Source organism: Mustela putorius, unplaced genomic scaffold (genome assembly GCF_011764305.1).
Source record: "Mustela putorius furo isolate JIRA1106 unplaced genomic scaffold, ASM1176430v1.1 tig00000421_pilon_pilon_pilon, whole genome shotgun sequence".
NCBI classification, from domain to species: Eukaryota; Metazoa; Chordata; class Mammalia; order Carnivora; family Mustelidae; genus Mustela; species Mustela putorius.
The window spans coordinates 441,229-468,642 of NW_025421375.1; the positions used below are offsets into that span (position 1 = coordinate 441,229).

The following is a 27,414-nucleotide window of genomic DNA, read 5'->3' on the forward strand; positions in this document are numbered from 1 at the left end:
TAAACATACCTATCTTATTGGGTGGCTGAAAGCTTTATCTGAGTAAATATTGGTAAAAAAAGATCATTTTTGCTGACAACAAATGCTTAATATATATTAATCTGTATTAAAACACACTTTAGCTACGAAGAAACTCTACAGGATTCCCAACCACCCAAAAAATTCACTCGAAAACAGAATGATATCATACATGTATTTAATCATGCTAAGAAAGTAACCCAATCAATTTGGTCTTGAGTATTTTGAGAAAAAATGGTGATACATGCTTTGATGGAAAAATAGATAATACATGAGAATAATGAAGAAAGCACTTGGGAAGAATGAGAATGAGAATTATGTGAATTTTCAAAAAAAAATGTTTTCACTCTACTGAATAAGCACCTTTAAAGATTTGATGATGTTATTGTGTAGAAATGGAATTGATTTTTGAACATTCATTTTGTATCCTGCAATGATGCTGAATTCATTTATTTATTTTTGTGAAGCCTATAAGGTTTTCTGTATATAGCATTAGATCACCTGCAAACAGGTAATTTTGCTTCTTGCTTTCTAAATTAGATATCTTTTATCTCCTTTTCTTCCTTAATTGTTTTGGCTAGGCCTCACAGTACTAAGTTGAATATAAGCAAAAATGGGCATCCTTGCCTTGTTCCAGATCTTAGAGAAACATTTTTCATTTTAGTATGTTGTATGATGTTAGTTGTGGGCTTTACATATATGGCCTATATTGTATTAAGGTAAATTCCTTGTATAACTAATATATAGACACTTTAACATTAAAAAAGTGTTTAATTTTGTGACATTGTTTTTTTTTGCAGCTGTTGAGATGATAATTTGTGATTTTTTTATCCTGCATTCTCTTAATGTTTGTGTCACTAGGTCAATCATATTGGTTGATTTGTGTATGTTGAATCACTCTTACATCCAATGAACAAATATCATTTGGTCATGGTGTGTAATCTCTTTAACATGCTATTGAATTCAATCTGTAAATATTTTGTTAAGGGTTTTGTAATCATGTTCATCAGGAATAGTTTTTATTGTTTTGTTTTGTATTTTTTTTTTTTTTGGTTCCTTTGCTGGCTTGTGTATCAGGATAACTCTGTCTCACAGAAAAACTTTCAAAGTGTTTCCTCTCTTATTTTTTGGAAGATTTAAAGAAGGACTGAATTATCTGAAAAAAGAAATAAAATAAATACATAAATTTACAATTATTCCCAATAGAATAAACTACTCAGGAATAAAATTTATAAAGGGAGTAAAAAACTTATGCACTGAAAAATGAATACACTGATGAAAGAAATTAAAGCAGACACAAATAAATGGAAAGACACCCTGTGTTCACCGATTGGAATGATACACATTATTAAAATACCTCTTGAATTTACAATCACTTTATTTGATGATTTCACTTTTCTATTTTTCTATTATTTGTCTGTTTACATTTATAATGACACATATTTCCTTAAAGTTTTATCCAGTCACTCAACATTTATTCCCATGTCCTACACATCTTATCTCAACTCTCAGCTGAAGTTAATCTAAAAAATTATCCAGGATTTCTTTCTTATAATACTCCTTGGCCTTGTCTCATTTTTTTACCTTAATCTAATGCTCTGTGACTTTATTCAATTGACTACTGGTTTATTTAATTGTTCATGTATAGATATCATATTAATTTAAATACAAGAATATCCAAAATTTACATAAAATCCACTTGAATATAATTTACTAATTGAAGAAGTCATGCATGAGAGAATAGATGGGCAAATGAATCCCCAATAGACAACAGTGTATTATTGAAACTCTTTGCTATGTATTTCTCTGACTGCTTCTGTTATTTCTAATTTTCTGACTACTTCATCACCACATTTTTCACCTTAGCTGTGGGTTTCTCTTTATCAATGTATAATTATTTTGTCCCTTATATTGCTAAATTCACCAGCTTAAGTTTTCCAATTTCACCTCAGTGCTGGAGACTACCAAAGTTGCTGCCGAGTCCTGAACTGTTGTTTTCCAGTTTGAAATTTCTAATTGTCTCCTAGGCAATCCCATTGGATATTCTCTTTTTAACTCAAATATCCCTTAGCTAAGCTGGATTGACTGATTTATTACACAGCCTTTAACTTTTTGTATAGAACTGTGTACAACACTAAGGCTGACACTACACAAAATAAATTAGCAACACTTTTTTGTTATATACCCTGATGACAAAACTCAGTACCCACCTCCTGCCAGCATCTGGGTCCCTTTGTTCCTTACTATTAGCCAAGGGCAAACCCACAGAGTGCCATCACATGCTCCTACCCCCAGGCTTCTCACAGCACTTCACCTCCTTCCTCTCTTGCTTTTCCTGATAGGATAACTTCCTGGTAATTTATTTCCATGACATGTAGCAGCAGTTGTCAAGACTAGCCACACAATAGAATTACCTTGGGAGATTTAACAGATGATAAGGCTTAGACTACACTATATATATATATATATATATATATATATATATATATATATATAAACTCCCTGGATAAATCTATTGTGTATCGGGACTTTCTAACCACTGAATTACAAGATAACATCCGAATTACTTTGTTTAATGACAAAGATCATCTAGATGCTGCTTCTTGGGCTCTCCAAACTCACCTCCCTTTGTACTTGGCACTTTGACAGTGCGGCATTGCACCTGTCATTCTCTGAATATATTATATGGTATATTTTGTGGTACTGAGGTGTTTCTCATCTTCTCATATTTTTCTTTCTCACATTTTCAAATCTCAGCTAACACACTGCTTCTCCCAAGAAGCCTCCCTGGAACTGAGATCTCTCTACCTCTGCCTATATCCACACCTTCATTTGTAATAAATAAGAGGATACAGAGTGACATCTTATTTCCTGAATTTTAGGAAGTCAGATTCACACAGCTCTATCAATCTTGTAATTCCCTGTGGTCACTGATAAAGGAGTTGGGCTGCTTACTTGCAGATACAGTGCAAAGTTTGTTAAGCCTGACCAGACCAAAACTCCAGAGAAATCATTGTTATTACAGTATATTGATCCACACTTGCAAATATGTCCCATTATCTTCTCATTTATGGAGGTGGGGAGTGACAAAGAGGCGATGGAAGAAAAACTAAACCAATTCTGCATTTAAAAAGACCAGGAGCATTGAGAGAGAGTAGAGTATCCCCTTTATGGAAAGGTAAAAATTATGTAATAAGAAGTATCCTACTGGAATTAAGTTTTCCATATCAGCTGTGTCACCTGGAATTAAATTATTTAAGTTTTTATTGCTATATTTTGCAAAATCTCTTCCTCTGTTTCTTTTAGACTCTAAAACTTTCTGAAACACTCTATTTTATTCTTCAGTATTCATTCACCCTTCCTTAAATTGTCTGATAACTACTCATGAGTGCCTACTATGTATTAGATAGCAATAAATTTAAATTCATTAACTCTAGAAGGTAGATAGAAACCCATACTCAGAGAAGTGAAGTGATATTTAATAATCACTGCTAAAAATAAAATAATTTGATTCTAATGTAAATGTATCTTTATCATTTCTTCTAAGTGATAAAAATATTCTCAAGCTACTAGAATAGGAATGTCTCTATCAGTGTTTAGTAAAGCCTTCTATCCATTAGGCATATGAAAGAGATAAAAAACACAAGAACAAAACAAAATAATAACTATAAAAGGCAAAAAAAATCCACAAATAAACTTACCCAAAAGTATGTCTAGAATAAGGAGACTGGCTATGCACTATGAAGAAACTAATAAAAAGTAGAAAGTTATCAATAAGGCAATACATATTTATTGAGCACTAGAAAGTATGTGTGTGTGTGTGTATATGTATATATGCATACACTTACTCACACATATACATATATGTTTATTTATAAATGCATGAAACATGTATATATGTATACATATATGCATGCACATATGTGAAGAATTAGTACAGACACACTGTGACATATGTACACACACACACACACACACAAACACTCATACAATATAAATTAGAACAATGCCTGGAAAATAATAAGAGCTATATAACAATTAGTCTTTGTTGTTATTATTATTATTGTTGTATAAAATGCACTCCCTAAGACCTGAGAAACTGATGAACTGTTGTTAAAGAAGGATCCTAATGACTTTTCTATATAAAAAGACTACAAGGGCACAGAATGGAAGAGAGAAATCCAATTAAGATAAAATTACAAGAGACGAGATTGGATATGACAGTAATTTAGCTATGTAGGTAGAGGTAAGGTTGGAAAGAAATTGTTGATTTTCTGATATATTTTAAAGAAAAAGGCAAAAAGACCTAACCATGAGCTATATGCAGAGTATTAAAGAAAAGAGAAAGGCTAAAGATAGTTACAAGGATGAGAGTGATTGAAGTACAGATAATTAGTCTTTCCAGGGTTCCATTTCAAGATGGCGATGTAGGAAAACTCTGAACTCACTTTCTCCACAGAATACTCCAAACTACACCTATTAATAGGTCAATTCCTCTGGAAGAAGAACTGAGGGCTGATTCAAAAGCTATTGAACAATCAAAGACAGAAAGTATAGCTGGGTAACAGCAAGAGAGATGGAGATACGGTAACAAAGGGAAACTCCACCCTCAATACCACAAACAGAGTGGGGAGGGATGGTACTGAGGTACTGGGAATGAATTTTTCTGTCCTTGGGCATAGGAAAAAAATTGGTCTAAAAGAACAATCAGTATATAAAGGAGACAACACTAGAACTTTGCCAAACACTAGAGGACCTGAGAGAAAGCTCTCTAGGTCAGAGGAACTGGAAAGTAACATGGTTTATGTCTCCATCCCATCTTGGGAGCCTGGACCAGAGCAGAGTTCAGACACCCTGGCAGACAAGTCAGGTAGACTCTGGGGTTGTGACTTCCATGAGCCCAGAGTCCATAAGTCCATCCCAACCTTATATGTACTAGATATAGAAGAAAAACCACCTTATGGAGGGGACAGGGGTCTGCAGGAATACTCTCTCTTCCTCCACTTCAAGGGCCTACATTAGAGCAGGATTTGACCACCATAAGGGACAGATTCAGACACCAAAACTGGACAGTCCTGTTCCCTTAAGGTCATTCTTGTCTCCATAACTGGTTGGCTTGGTCATCACAGGAAGTTGGTAACCTCAGCCATCTGGGGGTTCTGAAGCCCACACCAGTCCTGATCATGTTAGAACACAGGGGGGAAAAGCCACAGTTGAAAAAGGCCAAAGAACTGCAAGAACATTCCCTCACCCTTGACTTTAAAAGTCTAGACTGTGGTGCACCTGGGTGGCTCAGTCAGTTAAACATTTGCCTTCAACTCAGGTCATGATCCAGGGTCCTGGGGTCAAGCCCCACATCAGTCTCCCTGGTCAGTGGGGCATCTGCTTTTCCTTCTCCCTCTGCACTCTCCCTCCACTAGTACTCTGTCTCTCATTTTCTCTTTCTCAAATAAATAAATAAATAAATAAATCTTAAAAAAAAAAATGTCTAGACTGCAGAAGGGTCCAGCTTACAGTGAACTTGCGACCTCAGTGAACTCAGAGTCCCTAAACCCACACCAGTCACCCTGTGGTGCTGGGGCACAGAAAACAAGCTTCAGTTTTGTGGGGTTTTGTCTTCATTTAATTGTTACTGTTTAATTTTATTTTTTTGTTCACTTTTTAAAATTTGTCTTGTTTTTCTTTTCTTTTTCTTTTTTTTTTCTTTTTGGTTTTGTTCTATCTCGTTCTCTCTTTTTTGTTCGTTTTCTTTTTTGTTTTCTATTTTTTCTTTTATTTTATTATTATTATTATTACTATTGTTACTACTATTATTTATTCTCTTTGTAAAAATCCATGGTTTATAACAGTAACTAGCATAGACAGCCATAGTTCCAGCAGCCAGCAAGTCACCAAACATACAAAATTGGCATAGGTGTCACCATACACAAGATCACTTCCTCAACTTTAGGAGATGTAGCCATTGGCCTAATCCACAGAAACACAAAAAATCAAGTAAAATGAAGAGACAGAGGGATATGTTCCAAAAGAAAGAACAAGAAAAAAATTCAGTGAAAAAAATAAATGAAACAGAGATAAGCAATATACATGATAAAGAATTTAAAGTAATGATCATGAAGATACTCACCAGGCTGGAGAAAACAATGGAAGAATTCAGTGAGACCTTCAATAGGACCTTCAAAGATTAAAAAGAACCAATAAGAGCTGAAGAATACAATAACTGAAATAAAACACACGCACACACACACTCACAGGAGAGAATCAACAGTAGATTAGAGGATAGAGATATATCAGTGATGTGGAAGACAGGGTAATGGAAAGCACAGGTTGAACAGCAAAAAGAGAAAATATTTTTTAAAAAAATAAGGATAGATTAAGAAATATCTTGTATAACATCAAGCAAACAAACTTTCACATTATAATGGCCCTAGATGAAGAAGAGGGAGAAAAAGACATAGAAAACTTAATAAAGAAATAATAATTGAAAACTTCCCTAACCTAAGGAAAGAAAGAGACATCCAAGTTCAAGAAGCACAGAGAATTCCAAACAAGATGAACCCAAGGAGATCCACACCACAGCACATAATAATTTAAATGTCAGAGGTCAGAGATCAAAAAGAGAATCCTAAAAGCACAGGAAAGAAACAAAAAGTCACCTACAAAGGAAAACTTAAAACACTATCAGCTGATTTTTCATGGAAACTTTGCAGTCCAGAGAGAGTGGTATGGTATATTCAAGGAAAAAAAATCCTACAACCAAGAATACTTTACCCATCAAGATTATCATCCCAATTTGAATGAGAGTTAATGAGTTTCCCCAAACAAAAAATAAGGGATCTTATTACCAATAACATTTTATATTAGACAAAATAGTCTTCTAAAACATAGACTCCCAACAAGAGACAAATAAGGGTATTACATAATGATAAAGGGATCAATCCAAGAAGAGGATATAATAGTTATAAATATTTACTCATTCAACACTGCAGCACCTTAATATATAAAGCAAATATTAATAGAGATAAATAAAGATACTGATGATAGTAATGCAATAGTAGGACTTTAACACCTCACTTACATCGATGGATAGGTCATCAAAACAGAAAATCAATAAGAAAACAATGTCTTTGAATGACACTTTGGATCAGATGGATGTAACAGATATATTTATGGAACATCCATCTCAAAACAATAGAACATACATTCTTTTCAAGTTCATATGGAATATTCTCCAGAATAAATTACATATTAGGCCATAAAATAATCCTCCATAAATTTAAGAAAACTAAAATCATACCATGAATATTTTCTGACCAAAACAGAGTGAAACTGGAAACGAATCACACACACACACACACACACACACACACACACACACAACTGGAAAAAATGAAGCCTGCATCAGTGAGATCATATTTTTGTTGGGCCTTCTAAATCATTATTGAGGAAATGTTTTATAGAACATAAGCATGAAATGCAATTCATTCATTTCTCTTAAACAAATTTATTTTCTTCTAGCCTCCACAGTTGGTGACTGATAAATACAACTTCAGCTGCTTATAAAGTTTCCAATATATGTCTATGGGAATTTATAAGGAGCCAGAAAACTGGGAGGGGCCATAACCTTTGTCAACTCTGGTTATTATTATGTATTACCAATACCCATTCTAGGACTCTGCATTGTCTCTGTGTAATAATCCACTTACATCTCTCAAGAACAGTGGGACAGGTCCCCTACAGAGATCCATTCTACACACCATAAACTCATATAACCTGCCACATGCAGAAGCCCTGCAAACCATCAAACATCTTAGGCTTTGGAAATATCAAACCACTTAAGGTGGCTCTATTTATTTGACATTTTCCTCAACAACAACAAAAGCCCACTGAGTGAAGAATGTTGTCCAGATGCTTGAAAATTTCTTATTTCTTTATCCTAAAATACATAGGCCAATAAATGTCACCCTTATTTCTTCTGACATCAAGCAATGAAGTAAAACATCGAACTTAATTACTTCCTTAAAAAGGGAATAGAAAAATACCAAAAGTGAAAAAACAAAACAAAAAATCCAAAATTCCTATTTCCACAAATTATCCTACATGAAATTTAATTTTTGATAGCTATGGAAATTGAGAGAAGGTATGTATTCAAGGGAACATTGCTAGAGCATTGATTGCTAAAATATTAAGGAGGAAAAATAATTTTTTTCTAGCAATTAATTCTGACTTGTTCTAAAAGTAAAATCAACTCTACAACTCTGAGATCTTTTGTTTTTATCCACCTTTGCATGTAATATTAAACATAGTTCCAAGGCCCGTGATGGAACACTGGGTATATATTTTTTTCTTTTGTCAGTCATTTCCATTAGAAGTTTATTATATGTGGAAGAAAAATGACAGCATCATGGAAACAATTAAAAAGGCTGATGATAGTCATAGACAAATAGAATAGAAATCATAGAGACTGTTACTATTCACCTAGGACTTCTGGGTAGCTATGTCTGATGAAAATAATTCTATCATAATTAAATTCAGAAAGATACTACAGATTCACAATAACAGCATTATGCAAACTACTATTACACACTTCAAATGTCCCAAAATTTCTAATATTAAAGGTGTTAAGATGTAGTTTTCTCATTTTTAAAACAATTTTCAAAACCTCAGCAATTTTTACATTTGATGTTTACCTACATGTACCACATATCCTATGCTCCTTAGCTAGATGAGAAAATAATAAAACGTTACCTAATTTTTTAAATAAATTAAATTGCAGTAGTATCAGATGACATAGTTAATTTGGGAGAAAAAAAAAAAAAAAGACAAAGCCCCAGTGGCTGTTTTTCCCCCTTTCTTTGTTCCAGGAACCACTTGACAAGTCTGCCAACATGTTAACCTTTATTCTCCTTCCCCAGAGTCTCTAGTAATAGAGCAAATGTGATGCTTCCTATCAAAGATGAACAATGTGTCTGTGTGCTAAGGGGTTTGAACTTCACCTTCACCTTGATTAGTCTTGACTGTTTGGATCCACGCATGAGTTTGGAAAACATGTGCAGTCTTAAGTCACTATTCTTTCTAAGAGCCAGTAAAATGGGGGGGGGGGTGAATAGAACATTGTATATGTGTATCTGTGTATGATGAGTCGAGAGCTGTTCAAAACTTTTTTTTTTTTCAAATTTGGCATACGTTTTTTTTTTTTTTAATTTTTTATTTTTTATAAACATATATTTTTATCCCCAGGGGTACAGGGGATAAAACCTGAATCACCAGGTTTACACACTTCACAGCACTCACCAAATCACATACCCTCCCCAATGTCCATAATACCACCCCCTTCTCCCAAACCCCCTCCCCCCGGCAACCCTCAGTTTGTTTTGTGAGATTAAGAGTCACTTATGGTTTGTCTCCCTCCCAATCCCATCTTGTTTCATTTATTCTTCTTCTACCCACTTAAGCCTCCATGTTGCATCACCACTTCCTCATATCAGGGAGATCATATGATAGTTGTCTTTCTCTGCTTGACTTATTTCGCTAAGCATGATACGCTCTAGTTCCATCCATGTTGTTGCAAATGGCAAGATTTCATTTCTTTTGATGGCTGCATAGTATTCCATTGTGTATATATACCACATCTTCTTGATCCATTCATCTGTTGATGGACATCTAGGTTCTTTCCATAGTTTGGCTATTGTGGACATTGCTGCTATAAACATTCAGGTGCATGTGTCCCTTTGGATCACTACATTTGTATCTTTAGGGTAAATACCCAATAGTGCAATTGCTGGGTCATAGGGCAGTTCTATTTTCAACATTTTGAGGAACCTCCATGCTGTTTTCCAGAGTGGCTGCACCAGCTTGCATTCCCACCAACAGTGTAGGAGGGTTCCCCTTTCTCCGCATCATCCTCGCCAGCATCTGTCATTTCCTGACTTGTTGATTTTAGCCATTCTGACTGGTGTGAGGTGATATCTCATTGTGGTTTTGATTTGTATTTCCCTGATGCCGAGTGATATGGAGCACTTTTTCATGTGTCTGTTGGCCATCTGGATGTCTTCTTTGCAGAAATGTCTGTTCATGTCTTCTGCCCATTTCTTGATTGGATTATTTGTTCTTTGGGTGTTGAGTTTGCTAAGTTCTTTATAGATTCTGGACACTAGTCCTTTATCTGATATGTCGTTTGCAAATATCTTCTCCCATTCTGTCAGTTGTCTTTTGATTTTGTTAACTGTTTCCTTTGCTGTGCAAAAGCTTTTGATCTTGATGAAATCCCAGTAGTTCATTTTTTCCCTTGCTTCCCTTGCCTTTTGCGTTGTTCCTAGGAAGATGTTGCTGCGGCAGAGGTCGAAGAGGTTGCTGCCCGTGTTCTCCTCAAGGATTTTGATGGATTCCTTTCGTACATTGAGGTCCTTCATCCATTTTGAGTCTATTTTTGTGTGTGGTGTAAGGAAATGGTCCAATTTCATTTTTCTGCATGTGGCTGTCCAATTTTCCCAGCACCATTTATTGAAAAGGCTGTCTTTTTTCCATTGGACATTCTTTCCTGCTTTGTCGAAGATTAGTTGACAATAGATTTGAGGGTCTATTTCTGGGCTCTCTATTCTGTTCCATTGATCTATGTGTCTGTTTTTGTGCCAGTACCATACTGTCTTGAAGATGACAGGTTTGTAATAGAGCTTGAAGTCCAGATTTGTGAGGCCACCAACGTTGGCTTTCTTTTTCAATATCCCTTTGGCTATTCGAGGTCTTTTCTGGTTCCATATAAATTTTAGAATTATTTGTTCCATTTCTTTGAAAAAGATGGATGGTACTTTGATAGGAATTGCATTAAATGTGTAGATTGCTTTAGGTAGCATAGACATTTTCACAATATTTATTCTTCCAATCCAGGAGCATGGAACATTTTTCCATTTCTTTGTGTCTTCCTCAATTTCTTTCATGAGTACTTTATAGTTTTCTGAGTATAGATTCTGTGTCTCTTTGGTTAGGTTTATTCCTAGGTATCTTATGGTTTTGGATGCAATTGTAAATGGGATTGACTCCTTAATATCTCTTTCTTCTGTCTTGCTGTTGGTGTAGAGAAATGCAACTGATTTCTGTGCATTGATTTTATATCCTGACACTTTACTGAATTCCTGTATAAGTTCTAGCAATTTTGGAGTGGAGTCTTTTGGGTTTTCCACATATAGTATCATATCATCTGCGAAGAGTGATAATTTGACTTCTTCTTTGCCAATTTGGATGCCTTTAATTTCCTTTTGTTGTCTGATTGCTGAGGCTAGGACCTCTAGTACGATGTTGAATAGCAGTGGTGATAATGGACATCCCTGCCGTGTTCCTGACCTTAGCGGAAAAGCTTTCAGTTTTTCTCCATTGAGAATGATATTTGTGGTGGGTTTTTCATAGATGGCTTTGATGATATTGAGGTATGTGCCCTCTATCCCTACACTTTGAAGAGTTTTGATCAGGAAGGGATGTTGTACTTTGTCAAATGCTTTTTCAGCATCTATTGAGAGTATCATATGGTTCTTGTTCTTTCTTTTATTGATGTGTTGTATCACATTGACTGATTTGCGGATGTTGAACCAACCTTGCAGCCCTGGAATAAATCCCACTTGGTCGTGGTGAATAATCTTTTTAATGTACTGTTGAATCCTATTGGCTAGTATTTTGTTGAGTATTTTCGCATCTGTGTTCATCAAGGATATCGGTCTATAGCTCTCTCTTTTGGTGGGATCCTTGTCTGGTTTTGGGATCAAGGTGATGCTGGCCTCATAAAATGAGTTTGGAAGTTTTCCTTCCATTTCTATTTTTTGGAACAGTTTCAGGAGAATAGGAATTAGTTCTTCTTTAAATGTTTGGTAGAATTCCCCCGGGAAGCCATCTGGCCCTGGGCTTTTGTTTGTTTGGAGATTTTTAATGACTGTTTCAATCTCCTTACTGGTTATGGGTCTGTTCAGGCTTTCTATTTCTTCCTGGTTCAGTTGTGGTAGTTTATATGTTTCTAGGAATGCATCCATTTCTTCCAGATTGTCAAATTTATTGCCGTAGAGTTGCTCATAGTATGTTCTTATAATAATTTGTATTTCTTTGGTGTTAGTTGTGATCTCTCCTCTTTCATTCATGATTTTATTTATTTGGGTCCTTTCTCTTTTCTTTTTGATAAGTCTGGCCAGGGGTTTATCAATTTTATTAATTCTTTCAAAGAACCAGCTCCTAGTTTCGTTAATTTGTTCTATTGTTTTTTTGGTTTCTATTTCATTGATTTCTGCTCTGATCTTTATGATTTCTCTTCTCCTGCTGGGCTTAGGGTTTCTTTCTTGTTCTTTCTCCAGCTCCTTTAGGTGTAGGGTTAGGTTGTGTACCTGAGACCTTTCTTGTTTCTTGAGAAAGGCTTGTACCGCTATATATTTTCCTCTCAGGACTGCCTTTGTTGTGTCCCACAGATTTTGAACTGTTGCATTTTCATTATCATTTGTTTCCATGATTTTTTTCAATTCTTCTTTAATTTCCCGGTTGACCCATTCATTCTTTAGAAGGATACTGTTTAGTCTCCATGTATTTGGGTTCTTTCCAAACTTCCTTTTGTGGTTGAGTTCTAGCTTTAGAGCATTGTGGTCTGAAAATATGCAGGGAATGATCCCAATCTTTTGATACCGGTTGAGTCCTGATTTAGGACCGAGGATGTGATCTATTCTGGAGAATGTTCCATGTGCACTAGAGAAGAATGTGTATTCTGTTGCTTTGGGATGAAATATTCTGAATATATCTGTGATGTCCATCTGGTCCAGTGTGTCGTTTAAGGCCTTTATTTCCTTGCTGATCTTTTTCTTGGATGACCTGTCCATTTCACTAAGGGGAGTGTTAAAGTCCCCTACTATTATTGTATTATTGTTGATGTGTTTCTTTGATTTTGTTATTAATTGGTTTATATAGTTGGCTGCTCCCACATTGGGGGCATAGATATTTAAAATTGTTAAATCTTCTTGTTGGACAGACCCTTTGAGTATGATATAGTGTCCTTCCTCATCTCTTATTATAGTCTTTGGCTTAAAATCTAATTGATCTGATATAAGGATTGCCACTCCTGCTTTCTTCTGATGTCCATTAGCATGGTAAATTCTTTTCCACCCCCTCACTTTAAATCTGGAGGTGTCTTCGGGCTTAAAATGTGTTTTTGGAGGCAACATATAGATGGGTTTTGTTTTTTTATCCATTCTGATACCCTGTGTCTTTTGACAGGGGCATTTAGCCCATTCACATTCAGGGTAACTATTGAGAGATATGAATTTAGTGCCATTGTATTGCCTGTAAGGTGACTGTTACTGTATATGGTCTCTGTTCCTTTCTGATCTACCACTTGTAGGCTCTCTCTTTGCTTAGAGGACCCCTTTCAATATTTCCTGTAGAGCTGGTTTGGTATTTGCAAATTCTTTCAGTTGTTGTTTGTCCTGGAAGCTTTTAATCTCTCCTTCTATTTTCAATGATAGCCTAGCTGGATATAGTATTCTTGGCTGCATGTTTTTCTCGTTTAGTGCTCTGAAAATATCATGCCAGCTCTTTCTGGCCTGCCAGGTCTCTGTGGATAAGTCAGCTGCCAATCTAATATTTTTACCATTGTATGTTACAGACTTCTTTTCCCGGGCTGCTTTCAGGATTTTCTCTTTGTCATTGAGACTTGTAAATTTTACTATTAGGTGACGGGGTGTGGGCCTATTCTTATTGATTTTGGGGGGCGTTCTCTGAACCTCCTGAAATTTTGATGCTCGTTCCCTTTGCCATATTGGGGAAATTCTCCCCCAATAATTCTCTCCAGTATACCTTCTGCTCCCCTCTCACTTTCTTCTTCTTCTGGAATCCCAATTATTCTAATGTTGTTTCGTCTTATGGTGTCACTTATCTCTCGAATTCTCCCCTCGTGGTCCAGTAGCTGTTTGTCCCTCTTTTGCTCAGCTTCTTTATTCTCTGTCATTTGGTCTTCTATATCACTAATTCTTTCTTCTGCCTCATTTATCCTAGCAGTTAGAGCCTCCATTTTTGATTGCACCTCATTAATAGCTTTTTTGATTTCACCTTGGTTAGATTTTAGTTCTTTTATTTCTCCAGAAAGGGCTTTTATATCTCTCGAAAGGGTTTCTCTAGTATCTTCCATGCCTTTTTCGAGCCCGGCTAGAACCTTGAGAATTGTCATTCTGAACTCTAGATCTGACATATTACCGATGTCTGTATTGATTAGGTCCCTAGCCTTCGGTACTGCCTCTTGTTCTTTTTTTTGTGTTGAATTTTTACGTCTTGTCATTTTGTCCAGATAAGAGTAAATGAAGGGGCAAGTAAAATACTAAAAGGGTGGCAACAACCCCAGGAAAATATGCTTTAACCAAATTAGAAGAGATCCAAAATCGTGAGTGGGGAGAAAGGGGATAAAAAGAGGTTCAAAAAGGAAGAAAGAAAAAAGAAAAAAAAAAGAAAAGAAAAGAATATTTTTTAAAAAAGAAAACACCTAAGAAAAATGTAAATATATATATATAAGATAAACTAGTAAAAAATCGTTAAAAAAGAAAAAGGTAACAGTTAAAAAAAAATTTTACCCGAAGGCGAGAAAAAAAAAAAATGAAAAAGAAAAAATTAAATTAACTGCAAGACTAAAAAAAATCACAGGAAAAAAGCCATGAGTTCCGTGCTTGGCTTTCTCCTCCTCTGGAATTCTGCTGCTCTCCTTGGTATTGAAACCGCACTCCTTGGTAGGTGAACTTGGTCTCGGCTGGATTTCTTGTTGATATTCTGGGGGAGGGTCCTGTTGTAGTGATTCTCAAGTGTCTTTGCCCCAGGCGGAATTACACCGCCCTTACCCTGGGCCGGGGTGAGTAATCCGCTCGGGTTTGCTTTCAGGAGCTTTTGTTCCCTGAGCGCTTTCCGTAGAGTTCCAGAGGACGGGAATACAAATGGCGGCCTCCTGGTCTCCGGCCCGGAGGAGCCGAGAGCCCAGGGCCCCACTCCTCAGTGTGCCCTCAGAGAACAGCGCCCAGTTACTCCCGTCTGCCTGACCTCCGGCCGCGCTCCGAGCTCACCGAGCCTGCGACCGGTTCAAGGTAACACGGAGCTGCGAGCTTACTGTCGGCTCTGTCTCTGTAGCCGGCTTTCCCGTTCCAATACCCGCAAACTCTGCGACACTCAGACACCCCCGATCCTTCTGTGACCCTGCGGGACCTGAGGCCACGCTGACCCCACGTGGGCTTTGCCCCGGTTTAGCCTCTGGAGCGATGTCCCTCAGCGGAACAGACTTTTAAAAGTCCTGATTTTGTGCGCGGTTGCTCTGCCGCTTGCCGGGAGCCGGCCCCTCCCCCCGGGGTCTATCTTCCCGTCGCTTTGGATTCACTTCTCCGCCAGTCCTACCTTTCAGAAAGTGGTTGTTTTTCTGTTTCCAGAATTGCTGTTCTTCTTCTCTTCCATCTGCCGATGGATTTTCAGGTGTTTGCAATCTTTAGATAAGCTATCTAGCTGATCTCCGGCTAGCTGAAGCAGTCTCAGCTTGCTACTTCTCCGCCATCTTGACTCCTCCCCTGTTCAAAACTATTTTTAAAATCTCATGTATCATTATAAAAACACTGCAAGTAGAAATTCCAGGAGATCTTTAGGAAAACTTTGCTATTGCAACTTAACAATAATCCTCATTTCACTTTTAAAAAAAAATTCACCCTTAAAAAATTATAGTGATTTATTCTCTATTTGCCCCTTTGATCCATGTTCCATCTTTCTTGATCCTATAATATCCTTTAGCAGACTCATGGAACACATTACTCAGGCTCCATTGTCATGTGACTTTCCCTTGGGGTTAGTCAATTGGAGGTGCCCGCAGGAGATCAAAAATGAGGAAAAGAGCACACCTAGGATGTTTGTTTTTCCCATCTTTCTATCTCTGAAGTGGTTCTGATAGAGGTTTGCCCCTCTGTGAGAACATATTCTGTGTGGGAGCTCCCCTTGTGTGATCCCTGAACTTATTCAGATTTCAATTCTACATTTAGAAACATACAACCTCAGGTTTAGATATGCTATTTCTAACATCAGAGTGCCTCAACGTCCTTAGCTGATTTCAACCACCTAGCCCATACATCTATCAATAGTCCCTTATTATGAAAAGCTCTTTAAAAATCAGAGGTCAGTAAGCTGTCTTATTTTTCTGGGAATTAGACTGACGATGTTATTACAAAGCTCTGAGGTTTCACCCCAAAAGATAATATATTCAAGTTACAACAAAGGAATAAATTTGAATTATTCTAAACAGAAGTCAACAAACAAAGAAAACATCTGTATATTTCCAGTTCCTCTCTCCAAAGAAATTATATGTGTTGACTATATTGATATCTCTATTTTAAAAAAAGAGGAAACTACCTTTCAATTGCCCAACTGAAAAAAGGAAAAAAAATATATAATCAGACATTATCACTGTCAACCATTTTTATAAGTGACTTAAAATTGCAGGTTGTAATCTTTAGTGAATCATTAAATCCAATCAGTCAGGACCAGCCATTTTTTAAATGGTACAACAGAGTAGACAAGTCAGGAATTTAATTAAAACAATATAAATAATTGCAATACTTTGAACATAGAGAGGATATTTCTCATGAATCTTGATTTATTAAAAACACATGCATGTTTATAAATTTGTCACAATATAAAATACAGTTTTCTCCATGAGTTATACTTTATAAGGTTAAAAATTTTATTCTAAAATAGAGATCTGATCCTTCCTTCTTTTGGAAGCATTTACAGGGCTGTTTCCACAGAAACTGGCTCTGAATGGACTACAATTTATCTATGCCTTCTAAGATTGAAGGAGCCATCATTCTTCAGGATTTTGAAATAAAGAAAACAGCTGAGAGTTGGAAGAGCATTTTGTGAAAGAGCTCATTTTACTTAATATATTTTGTGTAGAATATAAATAAGGTTTTGTTTAACCAGAAAGTTCTGAATCTCATGCTCATGGTTTATTGGGAAAATGTGCATGCATATATATTTGTACATATATTTTTCATAAAGAGTACACAGGAGAACTTAAAACTGTCAAATAGAAAATTCCTCAGATCACATGCAAGGATTACCTTTAAAAAACAAGAAATATTATTCATGTTTGAGAGAGAGGGAATTGAGACTTAATTGGAAAAACAATTTACACCAAAACAAAGCCAACTTGAATTGGCTTTTGCCCTTTAAGCAAAGGTATAACTTAATGATTTGTAGGATAAGCCTAGTGACAAACTTCCTTGTCATGGTTAACTACACAATCTTGTATGTGCTTTTTTTTTTAATTAATTAATGTATGTATTTATTTATTATTAGCATATAATATATTATTTGTTTCAGGGGTACAGGTCTGTGAATCATCAGTCTTACACAGTTCACAGCACATACCCTCCCCAATGACTATGTTAATTCCTTAGTTTTTCTTTACTGGGTTTGGCCAGCAAACTGACATGGCGAATGAAAAGATTACCCCAGACACTCTAAAAGGAGAAAGAGGAGGCCTATGAACCAGATGCTCTAGTGGGAAAGCCTGCAAGTCAAGCTTTGTCTCCACTTTTATTAGGGTTTTATCAATACACCAAGCTCAAGTGCAAAACAAGAAGGAAAGTATAACTTTAATGACCAGGATAATAATATATGGGGCAGTAAGTGATAAGGGCAAATAGTGCTCGTAATATGTGTGCAAGAAAAGGAGTTTGTGATATACATGACTACAACAGGTGCCTGCTTTTCTTCCAAATTTAAAATATTTACTTCCTAGATGAGAACCTTGAGTCACAGTAAGAATCTGGCCACTTTCAGCCAAGAGACTTCAAAGCAGGCCCAGGTTCCCAGCACTCCTACTTTGCTTTTCAATGAATCTCATCCAGGGCGGCATATACAAGTCAAATTTTGTTTCTCCAAACCCTGTGAATCCCCACATTCCTTCTTAAGGTGGAGACAGTAAAATTATCTACCACTAAAGATTGTTTAGAGAATTATGTAGGTTAAACAAGTGCTTAGTGGCCATCATATCATAAGGACCTTATAAAGGCTAGCTTCTACTCTTTCTAATTTCTCTATTTAATTTTACTCAGAATTTCCATTTCCTGGTTCTTTCCTCTAATATACCATAATGGTGGATAATGATTAAAATATCCATACCTTTATGTAGGACCATGTTAAGTTTTTATGTAAACGTGTATTATGTATATATTATCTTTTATTTCTTGCACATTTGAAAGATTAAAAAGATTGCCTTCTGATTTTTCAGCAAGAGATTCCATATTCCATATAACATATAGATTAATACCTATTACAGAGCCTGTAAATAATATGACAGATAGCATACAGTGTATGTCTAATTTGAAAATCCTTGTGAGGAGAGAAGTGTAATATCAAATTTGTACAACAATATCAGAGAATATGGTATTTCCTATAACTAAAAATTCAAATAATTTTAAATTGTTCAGTTACCTTTGACAGGAACCTTTAGGACGTTTAGGTCCTTTAGGACGGGAACCTGATATATATTACCAGGCAGTAAGATGTAGTTCATATAGCACCATTTTAGATATTGGAACTGATTTCAGTTCTTTTTCTTCTTTTAAGATTTCATTTATTTAAGACAGTGAGGGAGAGAGAGCAAAAGAGAAAGAGTGGGCACAAGTGGGGGAGGGACAGAAGGAGAAACAGAGTCTCAATCCCAGTACCAGAAAATCATGACCTGAGCCTAAATCAAACAATTAAAGGACTGAGCTGCCCAGGTGTTTCCCAATTTCAGTTCTAACACAGAAACTTAGAAATGTCTTTCTGGTAAGTTACTTAACTGTACTGGGCTTTGATTTTTTCTTCTATAGAATGACATCTTAGAATCACATAGTATCTTTTCTGTAATTCTCTGATTTAGTATTATCATTATGAATATAATTTATTAGCACTATTCCAATGCATTAATTCTTTTAGGGACTATTCAGAAGAGTAGTGTGCTACTTCCCTCACAATAAAAATCCCCAGACTTTAGTTTTCTCTGATTCTATGGAGTAAAATTTTTCTCTTTTCCTCAATGATATAAATGTACTCTACTGCTTTTCATTATTTCAGTGTCCTTGCATTTAATTTCATCAAACTAAAATATCTTTTACTTATTACTTACATAACCTTAGGTAATTTACTTGAATCTCTTAAATCTTAGTTTTCTTATTTGTACAAAAGAGATATTAATAACAGTACTTATTTCACTGTGGGAGGAATACAATAATTTATTTATTCAGCAAGTCACGGACTGAGTTCTTGCTATAGACAAGTATCATCCTGTGTTCTCCTGGGCAGCAGTATGCATGTGAAAGGGTTTGGGAAAGGTTACTCCAAAATATGCTACCTTTGTCCATGGAGTATTGTGAGCTGAAGGCAATTGAGATCCTGCAGGCTCAAGGGAAATTTTGCCCCTCCCTTAATTACAAAGAAGAATCTAAATTGGGGAGTCTTCCCCAGAGTAAGGGTTATTACCAGAGATAATTTTATCTGAATGATCCCTCTGCATGGCTAAGCGAACATCTATTTACCAAATACTCTTATTTTTATTTTCCTGTTGAGTTCCTTTCCTTTGAAGTCATATACCCCTTAAGCCCTTCTTAGTTCCAGATGACATGTATATCTCATTTTGCCTATTTTTGGATTTTTATGTCAGTATGTTTTCCCCATAAATAAGAAATTAAATTTGATATTCCCTGTTTGTCATCTCAGGTCAATTTATTTCTTAGTCTAACTAGAGAGACCTTGAAAAGGGCAGAAAATTCTTCCTCTCTGACACATGAAAGCCATAATGCCCTCATCGATCCTGCTTCCAGAAAGAGATGTAAACAACAATCAAGCAAATTGATACAATGTCAGAGGATAGTAACTAAGATAAATAAAGTGGGGTAAATGTTTAGAAAGTGATGGACAGGGGCACTGTGGTGGCTCAATTAGGTATCTGACTCTTGGTTTCAGCTCAGGTCATGATCTCAGGATCTGAGATCAAGCCTCGAGTGAGACTGTGCTTAGTTGGGAGTCTGGTTGGGATTCCCTCTCTGTTTCTCCCTCTACCCCTCCCCCCACCTTCTCTCCTCGAAAGAAAGAAAGAAAGAAAGAAAGAAAGAAAGAAAGAAAAGAAAAGAAAAGAAAAGAAATGATGGACAGAAAAGATAGAAGTGTGATAGGAGCTATTTCAACTGGGTAGTTAACACCAACAGATACAACAAATACCCCCAAAATTTCAATTAATTGATATTGTTTAAATTTATATCCTGCTTATATCTTGGTCCAGTTTGGTTCAGACTGCCTCACAGACAGCTCTGTATTAAGTGAGACTGATATTCAGGTTCTGTTAATATTGAGGCATCATCTTGCCATTGTTTTTGCTGTTGAGGAAGAGAAGGAGGGAAGAATCATGAAGTTTCTTCAGCCAGCTTGATATGTAGCACAGGCTAGTTCTATCTACAACATATTTGTCAGAACCCAGTCACATGACCCACTTAACTGTGAAAGAGAGTGTGAAATGTAGCCTTAACAAAGAAAGTAAACCCAGATTTGATGGACACTGAGAGAGAATTTAAGCTCCTTCTAGTGGAGCACACTATATAGCCTTTTCAGCAGAGGACGCATTCTGATAGAAACATCCTGCTGCCAGCTTTGCCAATTAAGGGGGCAGAGTTTAGAACCCCAAAATGGCATAAGGATTATTTTTGGAATAAAGATTATCCTAACCTGGTTATTTTCAAGAAACTGTACACACAGAGAAAGCTCTGCAAAATAAGTATTAAGTTATCTTTTTGTAAGAGGCATTTAAGTTTATAAGGAAAATCTCCATTTGTAAGGGTGTCTCTCTCTAGTTACTGGAAAAGAAGGAGTAAAACTAGGAATTTATCAGTGGAGAAGGCATGGACTTAAATATGCATAACAACCTTGCCCTCATTTACTGTGCTTTGCCCAGTAACACCCCACAGTTTGCCTAATGTCCTCTTTTGTCTTTAGCTAAACACATTCCTTAGGGTGTTACTTGGGTTATCTCAGGGAGTCAGCTTTTCTGAATATCTCCCTTATATATAGGAGGTATACATGTTATTAAACTTATGTTTTGTTCTGTTTTTTTCTCTTGCTAATCTGTCTTTTTACAGGGACTGGTCTCATCCAAGAACCTAGAAGCATACAAGAAAAATAATCTTTCCTCCTCTATATACTCAATGCACCAATGCTTATTATTTGATCCTCAAGCCATGTATTCTTTTTCCTGTATTCCAGAAAAATATATATATAATTATATTTATTTTAATTTTATTATTTTATTATATACATTATTTACATTTACATTTATTATTTACACTATCTTATTTATTACTTTTATATAATGTATATAAGTGTGTGTGTGTGTGTGTGTGTATAAAATTCTATTCCTCCTGTGGTCCATCACCTATTCTTTGATTTCACTACTGTATTATATTTTAGTCATTTATGTATTTTTTTAAAGATTTTATTTATTTATTTGATAGATAGAGATTACAAGTAGGCAGAGAGAGAGGAAGAAGCAGGCTCCCTGCCGAGCAGACACCCCAATGTGGGGCTTGATCCCAGGGCCCTGGGATCATGACCTGAGCCAAAGGCAGAGGCTTTAACCCACTGAGCCACCCAGGTGCCCCCATTTATGTATTTTTGAAATGATTTTTTAAATCAGTACATTTTCATATTCAGCAATATCAGCAAATACCAACAAATAAAATAACTCATAGAGTTATATTTGAATTTCATTTTCAAAAAAGAAAAACAATTTTCCACAAATTAAAGATGCATATATATTTGAGTGCAGGCCACAGTTACACACACCCACACACAATGAGAGTTTACGTGCACTTAAATTCAAGTCTGTTTTTATCATTTTCTTCTCAATGGAATTACTCAACCAGAAAAGATCCATTGGTTTCCAAGGGAGAAATTTTGTAAGTAGAAGCCTATTGCTTAAAGTAATTCCTTATGGGACTACTACCATCTGGAAAAGAAATATGCACATCAAAGTAGAGAGAAAACAGCACCTCTTAAAAGTAATTTTCTCTAAGGGTTTGCCTCCTGGTATCCTGCCAACAGTAATCTTAAAACACTTACCTTCCTACACAGTGAGATGATTCCAGATTAGTGGAGCCCGGGTTTGTGCTTCTGATTCTGAATAAAATAAATAACATCTAGGGGAACCAAAATAAAAACAAAGATCCTTAATTTTATGGCAGACATATCACTAACTTATTTCTTTTCCTTCATCAATCAACAGTTTGCTTCTGAAAATAAAATATAGAGACCATTTTGGGATATTGAGACAACTCTAATTATTCACCCAGTCTTAAAAAAAAAAAAACTTATGCTGATGGCTCTCAGAGTATGTGTAATGTGAATTTACTTAGGTATAGAAGTGAAAATAGGGAATGTATATAATATTGATAGGGAATGACAATACAAAGACAAGAAAGAGAACTATACTAGTTACTGTCATTTTGTATTTACTGGATGCCAGAAACCATGAAAAATGTTTCTCAAGAGTTATTTACTTAAATGAGATGGCAATTCGAAGATGGGTCTCATAACTATTTTCATTTTATAGGTATGAAAATTGAGACTCAAGACTAAATCATTTTTCTAAGAATGCCTAAGAAGTAGAGATTTTTGACACCACAATATTTGCTCTTCATCCTTTGACCAATCATCTTTTGTTCAAATAGACCCATGATGCATTCAAACATCTTTCATCTTCAACCACTTCATATTTTCTCTCCTAACTATATCTTCATTATTTCCTTCATTTGACCATATGTGTTTGCACCAGGTCAACCTGCTTTAACTTCTATTGTTAATGGGTTTTCTTTGCTTAAAATTAAGTTTCATTTCTACCTGGGGACTACCAAAAAAAATTCAATAACCTTTTTTTTTAAAAGATTTTATTTATTTGACAGATCACAAGCAGGTAGAGAGGCAGGCAAAGAGAGAGAGAGAGGAGGAAGCAGGCTCCCTGCTGAGCAGAGAGCCCGATGTGGGACTCGATCCCAGGACCCTGAGATCATGACCTGAGCCGAAGGCAGAGGCTTAACCCTCTGAGCCACCCAGGCGCCCCTTCAATAACCTTTATGCACAGTGGCCAAGTCCCTCATAAATTTCCCCTCCTAAACTTAAAACTGAGACAAGACTGTATTATGCTAGAAAGAACAGGGTTTTTAGTAAGATTCTCTTGAATGTAACTCATACCTCTTATATACAGTGCAAGCTGCTAAAGTTTTCTAAGTATTTCATCACCTTTGAACTTTGTATTGTTTTAAATTATGATTCTATATAGAGCAAAAGTGACATCATATAAAAATGCAAGACGTGGAATATGTTTTTAAAGATTTTATTTATTTGACAGAGAGAGTCAAGATGGCAGAGAAGTAGCAGGCTGAGATTCATTCACATAGCAGGAGATCAGCTAGATAGCTTATCTAAAGATTGCAAACACCTACAAATCCAATGGCAGATCCAAGAGAAGAAGAACAGCAATTCTAGAAACAGAAAATCAACCACTTTCTGAAAGGTAGGACTGGCAGAGAAGTGAATCCAAAGCGACGGGAAGATAGACCCTGGGGAGAGGTGCTGGCTCCCGGCAAGCGGCGGAGCAAAGGAGCACAAAATCAGGACATTTAAAAGTCTGTTCTGCTGAGAAACATCGCTCCAGAGGCTAAACCAGGGTGAAGCCAACACAGGGTCAGCATGGCCTCAGGTCCTGCAGGATCACAGAAGGATCAGGCGTGTCTGAGTGTCTCAGAGCTTACAGGTATTAGAACGGGGGAGCTGGCTACAGAGAGACAGCCAAGGAGTTAGCTCCCAACTTGGGGTTTCCTTGCACCGGTCGCAGGCTCAGTGAGCTTGGAGCATGGACAGAGGCCAAGGAGACAGGAGTAATTGGGCACAGTTCTCTGAGGGTGCACAAAAGAGCGGGGCCCTGGGCTCTCGGCTCCTCCGTGCCAGAGATTAGGAGGCCACCATTTTCATTCCTGTCCTCTGGAACTCTACGGAAAGCACTCAGGGAAGAAAAGCTCCCGAAAGCAAACCTGAGCGGATTACTCAGCCCAGCCCCTAGTAAGGGTGGTGCAATCCCACCTAGGGCAAAGACACTTGAGAATCACTACACCAGGCCCCTCCCATAGAAGATCAACAAGAAATCAAGCCAGGACCAAGTTCACCTACCAAGGAGTGCAGTTCCAATACCAAGGAGAACATCATAATTCCAGAGGAGGAGAAAGCAAATCACGGAACTCATGGCTTTCTCCCCATGATTCTTTAGTCTTGCACTTAATTTATTATTTCATTTTTTTCAATTTTTATCTCTTCTTCTGCTAAATTTTTTTAAACTTTTACCCTTCTCTTTTTTAACATTTATTAACCAGTTTATCTAATATGTATATATATATTTTTTTCTTTATTCATTTTCTTTTTTTAATTGTTTCTTTTTTTTTCTTCTTTCTTTCTTTCTTTCTGAACCTCTTTTTATCCCCTTCCCCCCCCTCACAATTTGGGATCTCTTCTGATTTGGTTAAAGATATTTTCCTGGAGTTCTTGCCACCCTTTTAGTATTTTACATGCTCCTTCATATACTCTTACCTGGACAAAATGACAAGGCTGAAAAATTCACCACAAAAAAAAGAACAAGAGGCAGTACCAAAGGCTAGGGGCCTAATCAATACAGACATTGGTAATATGTCATATCTAGAGTTCAGAATGACGATAACCAAGGTTCTAGCGGGGCTCAAAAAAGGCATGGAAGATATGAAAGAAACACTCTCAGGAGATATAAAAGCCCTTTCTGGAGAAATAAAAGAACTAAAATCTAACCAAGTTGAAATCAAAAAAGCTATTAATGAGGTGCAATCAAAAATGGAGGCTCTCACTGCTAGGATAAATGAGGCAGAAGAAAGAATCAGTGATATAGAAGACGAAATGACAGAGAATAAAGAAGCTGAGCAAAAGAGATACAAACAGCTACTGGACCACAAGGGGAGAATTCGAGAGATAAGTGCACCATAAGATGAAATAACGTTAGAATAATTGGGATTCCAGAAGAAGAGGAAAGAGAGAGAGGGGAACAGAAGGTATACTGGAGAGAATTATTGGGGAGAATTTCCCCAACATGGCAAAGGGAACGAGCATCAAAATCCAGAAGGTGAGGAGAACCCCCCTCAAAACCAATAAGAATAGGTCCACACCCTGTCACCTAATACTAAAATTTACAAGTCTCAGTGACAAAGAGAAAATCCTGAAAGCAGCCCGGGAAAAGAAGTCTGTAACATACAATGGTAAAAATATTAGATTGGCAGCTGACTTATCCACAGAGACCTGGCAGGCCAGAAAGAGCTGGCAGGATATTTTCAGAGCAATAAACGAGAAAAACATCCAGCCAAGAATACTATATCCAGCAAGGCTATCATTGAAAATAGAAGGAGAGATTAAAAGCTTCCAGGACAAACAGAAACTGAAAGAATTTGCAAACACCAAACCAGCTCTATGGGAAATATTGAAAGGGGTCTTCTAAGCAAAGAGAGACCCTAAAAGTAGTAGATCAGAAAGGAACAGAGACGATATACAGTAACAGTCACTTTACAGGCAATACAATGGCACTAAATTCATATCTCTCAATAGTTACCCTGAATGTGAATGGGCTAAATGCCCCTGTCAAAAGACACAGGGTATCAGAATGGATAAAAAAACAAAACCCATCTTTATGTTGCTTAGAAAAAACTCATTTTTAACCCGAAGACACCTCCAGATTTAAAGTGAGGGGGTGGAAAAGAATTTACCATGCTAATGGACATCAGAAGAAAGAAGGAGTGACAATCCTTATATCAGATCAATTAGATTTTAAGCCAAAGACTATAATAAGAGATGAGGAAGGACACTATATCATACTCAAAAGATCTGTCCAACAAGAAGATCTAACAATTTTAAATATCTATGCCCCCAATGTGGGAGCAGCCAACTATATAAACCAATTAATAACAAAATCAAAGAAACACACCAACAATAATACAATAATAGTAGGGGACTTTAACACTCCCCTCACTGAAATGGACAGATCATCCAAGCAAAAGATCAGCAAGGAAATAAAGGCCTTAAACGACACACTGGACCAGATGGACATCACAGATATATTCAGAACATTTCATCCCAAAGCAACAGAATACACATTCTTCTCTAGTGCACATGGAACATTCTCCAGAATAGATCACATCCTCGGTCCTAAATCAGGACTCAACCGGTATCAAAAGATTGGGATCATTCCCTAAATATTTTCAGACCACAATGTTCTAAGCTAGAATTCAACCACAAGAGGAAGTTTGGAAAGAACCCAAATACATGGAGACTAAACAGCAACCTTCTAAAGAAAGAATGGGTCAACTGGGAAATTAAAGAAAAATTGAAAAAAATCATGGAAACAAATGAAAATGAAAATACAATGGTTCAAAATCTGTGGGACACAACAAAGGCAGTCCTGAGAGGAAAATATATAGCGGTACAAGCCTTTCTCAAGAAACAAGAAAGGTCTCAGGTACACAACCTAATCCTACACATAAAGGAGCTGGAGAAAGAACAAGAAATAAACCCTAAACCCAGCAGGAGAAGAGAAATCATAAATATCACGGCAGAAATCAAAGAAATAGAAACCAAAAAAAACAATAGAGCAAATCAATGAAACTAGAAGCTGGTTCTTTGAAAGAATTAATAAAATTGATAAACCCCTGGCCAGACTTATCAAAAAGAAAAGAGAAAGGACCCAAATAAATAAAATCATGAATGAAAGAGGAGAGATCACAACTAACACCAAAGAAATACAAACTATTATAAGAACATACTATGAGCAACTCTAAGCCAACAAATTTGACAATCTGGAAGAAATGGATGCATTCCTAGAAACATATAAACTACCACAACTGAACCAGGAAAAAATAGAAAGCCTGAACAGACCCATAACCAGTAAGGAGATTGAAACAGTCATTAAAAATCTCCAAACAAACAAAAGCCCAGGGCCAGACAGCTTCCCAGGGGAATTCTACCAAACATTTAAAGAAGAACTAAATCTTATTCTCCTGAAACTGTTCCAAAAAATAGAAATGGAAGGAAAACTTCCAAACTCATTATATGAGGCCAGCATCACCTTGATCCCAAAACCAGACAAGGATCCCATCAAAAAGAGAGCTATAAACCAATATCATTGATGAACACAGATGCGAAAATTCTCACCACAATACTAGCCAATAGGATTCAACAGTACATTAAAAGGATTATTCACCACGACCAAATGGTCTTTATTCCAGGGCTGTAAGGTTTGTTCAACATCTGCAAATCTGTGAA

At 36.5% G+C, this 27,414-nt stretch overlaps 1 long non-coding RNA gene across 1 annotated transcript; it reads right to left on the minus strand.

Annotated features, from left to right (window-relative positions):
* Window positions 1-252: 252 nt before the first annotated feature.
* LOC123391990 lies at window positions 253-22,240 on the minus strand. The gene is made up of 4 exons (XR_006606674.1): window positions 22,153-22,240; window positions 6,146-6,193; window positions 3,720-3,767; window positions 253-1,174 (listed from the first exon to the last, which is right to left on the minus strand). It is a non-coding gene; the product is annotated as an uncharacterized LOC123391990 (long non-coding RNA).
* Window positions 22,241-27,414: the final 5,174 nt, after the last annotated feature.